Source organism: Mchenga conophoros, linkage group LG3 (genome assembly GCF_057382185.1).
Source record: "Mchenga conophoros isolate Kocher_MC1m ecotype Shallow Benthic linkage group LG3, M_conophoros_male_GT1.1, whole genome shotgun sequence".
Classification (NCBI taxonomy): Eukaryota; Metazoa; Chordata; class Actinopteri; order Cichliformes; family Cichlidae; genus Mchenga; species Mchenga conophoros.
Window position 1 is genome coordinate 47,513,780 of NC_140528.1, and position 3,460 is coordinate 47,517,239.

The 3,460-nt window shown below is 41.6% G+C and overlaps 1 pseudogene; it reads right to left on the reverse strand.

Annotated features, from left to right (window-relative positions):
* Positions 1-360: 360 nt before the first annotated feature.
* LOC146579068 (uncharacterized) lies at positions 361-1,069 on the reverse strand (annotated as a pseudogene).
* Positions 1,070-3,460: the final 2,391 nt, after the last annotated feature.

Genomic DNA, 3,460 nt, shown 5'->3' on the forward strand with positions numbered 1-3,460 from the left:
CTGTTTGACATCCGTAGCATGTGTCCTGTAGAAAGTCATTTAGCGCCAACATCAGTAGGTGGTGGGTTGCAAGCTTGATGTCGATTACTGTTTTCTCACACAGACCTGATCCTGTTGCATTCTGCAACAATTGTGGAGAGGGGGGAGGAGTTGGTGGGGTCTGGATTAGCAGCGCTGGTGATGGGGAGTCTGGCAAGTCTGAGAAGTCCCACGCTTGCATGTCTCCCTCTGTAAAATGAAAACAATAAAAAGAGGTTATAATTTGTTGCATAGATACACACACACACACACACACACACACACACACACACACACACACACACACACACACACACACTCTTAACCTACCATTTGGTTTATTTAGTTGTGAGACGGCCTTATGATTTTAGGTTTGCACAGGGTAGAAGGCAAGCCAGTCTTCGGACAAGTCGCAAAATCATCAAAAACCAGGCGTTTTCTAATACCCTCGTACGCAGTGTTGAGCCTATCCCTCTTGATGGTGTTGTCAATCTGGCTAAACAGACGCAGCATAGGTGTCCAGTCACACCACTGTATAAAAAAACATGTCCTTACACCATGTAGTGCACTCTTCTATGCTTAGAGGGTAAGGATTTAACCTCCAGTTTTCAACCCCTCTGGCAGCAATAAGACTTTCCCTGTCATCACATACACTGAGAAAAATAAAGTCTTCGGGCTGCGGTTGAAGCGATCAGCCTCGACCCTGTAAAGCTCAGGGCCTGTTGGACTGTTCCACTGGGAAACATACAGCATCTCTGGGAAGCCCACATTGTCCAAGCCCGCACAAACAACAGTGCAAAAGAGTTTCCAGTTTTTAGTTGACATGACTTGTGACTCTCCCCAAAACAGTCCCTCACCACAATCTACATGAAGTATAACTGCACCGCTGGTATATTTAACGGTATACACATACCCATTACTGCCTCGATATTCTAACTTAAATTCAGCCCCATCTACAGCGTTTTCACAGCGTTGCTTTTTATGATGAGGGCCCCGGGTGCATACGCCTGTAGACGTACCTAGAGCGGCTGTGTCTTGGGCTGCTCATCATGGTTGATACAGATGTCATCCTGAGCTCCTTAGCTCGAGGTGTCTGTGTTCCTTAGGTCGAGCTGTTGATGTTCCAAATGGTGAAAGAGCGCGTTTTATATGTATACACGCTAGACCAACCCACTAGGAGGTGTCATTACCATCCGGGGTTGGACATGGTTTCAGTTCACTTCTGACATGGAGAGAAAGAGGAGCTGTTTGTAAAGATAAAAGGTGGAAAAACCTTTGGAGGTTCAGTTGGGATGTGTGTGCTGGGATGCTCTTGATTAGGAAGCCGCTTTTATTGTTTTATGACTTGTTTTGCTGACTGTTGGGGCCCCCCCCTGTAACCCCCCTATGTGTAATCATCAAGTCTTAATGTTGCAGTGTGTGACTAGTAGATAATTATAGGGGTAGTTGCAAAAAAAGTGCAGGTATATTACTACTGAGGTGTCCTGTGTGTCGAAGCTTTGAAGCATGTGTCGGGTAATTCTTTGTGAAGCGCGTATCGAGGCTTGCTTTGATTACGTATGCAATGATGTTCGAGGCCTCGTGAGCAGTACCACGTGACTGATTCAGGCACTGGCTCGCCCGTTCGCACCAGATTAAAAAAAAGAAAAGAAAAGATTGCCAGATCACATTGTGTTGTGGAATTGGATTATGTACGTGTTACACAGTGCTACATAGTTACTTGAGCATTTATTCTTCCATGGAACCAGCAAGGAAGAGAAGATTTTCCCATCTGGCAACATTTAGTTCTCATCTCTCCTAATAAGGTATACACACAGTTATAAATATCAAAAAATGATAGGTACCATCATATAAATAAACAGCACTACAGATCCTATAATCTGATTTCTGTCTTTTAGTTTATTAAAAAGTGAAGTTTGTGTCATTATCCAGATGTACATAAGCATGATTACACAGTAACACAATCATACCAAAACTCTGTCCTGATAGTTTCCACTTTCTCTTTTGAATCAGACGTACTGAGACAATATTTGTGATAAATAACCATGAAAACAATTTATTTATTCAGTTTACAGGTATACACATCACATCATTATAATCACAGAGCCTGTTTCACTTGAATCGTCCACTTGATGGCAGAGTAGAGCAAATGAACCATCACAATGCTTCGAACCATGAGTCGACCAGTTGGATGAAAAGCTTCAGTTCATCCTGAGGCTTCATCTCACCATCACTACCCACAAGCCCAAACTACTCACTTGAAGCAGCTACTTTCCCCACTGCTCCCACAACTCCACACTACAGGCAAGACAATCATACTATTCCCTAGAAAGCAGTGTAAAGACACAGGACAACCACCCCGCACCCCACAGTTCTTCCCCAACCTATGTAACCTCTGAGAGGTAATGTTTGGCTGGGTCTAGATACCAAATGAGGGAAATGAGCAGCAGCTGCATCCTGGAGAGAGAGCAGACAGAGAAGAGAGAGAGGGGTGGAGCGAGACAGAGAGATAACAACACCTCACCCACAAAAGGGCAATTTCAGGAGGAGCCCTGCTAGGGCTGTAACAAGTAGGCATTATTAAATTCACATATTCACACTTCGTCAGTTGTCTGGTTGACAAATGTTCCCTTTTACAATAACAATAGCGTTCAGAAACAGTCTTACACGGATGTGAAATGAACAATTTATTTTCTGTGCTTGATTACAAAGAGTTAAATCAGGGAAAAGTCTCCTTATTTACAAATGAAGATCAGGATCAGAGAAGAAAACAAATGTAAATGAAAAATGTAAAACATTCCCTGTAACGCTGTGAAATGTGAGAAGCTGCTTTTTTTTTTTTTTTTTTTTTTTTTTGCAGCTAACATAGACATACACACACATGGATTTGAAATACAGATATCTGTCTTTGCATTCTAGTTCAAGACATTTTGAATTCTCTAACACAGGTCAAAAACCTACAGATGGTATTAGACTTATTTTTGCCATAGTGTGCCGTAGGAAATAGACCCAGATGTAAACTTACAGAAAGCTGAACTTAACTGAAACTGATCTTTATGTCAACTTTGGCAGAAATTCCATAACGCAGTTGGAAAACTGAAAACAGTGCACATAGAATGAAGACTAGAAAATAAATCAGGAAGTAAAAAAAACACTGAACAGCTTTCCATGTACACTCAGTTTGCAGTATACAACAGCACCTTTACATTAAACACAGCACTGTTTCAGTTCAGTCCAACTCTTCCCCCAGCAACACATCATTTTTTTCAGGGCAGAGTTAAAGTTGCATACAATTTGCCGCTGAGAGCATATAAGTCAGGAAAACCATCAAATTATTGAACAATAAATGTTTTCTGGCTTCATTATTTTAAACATAGCATTTAAACATTTTAAAGAACATCAACATGGACCACAGAGGACATACTTTTATCCTTTCATTGCT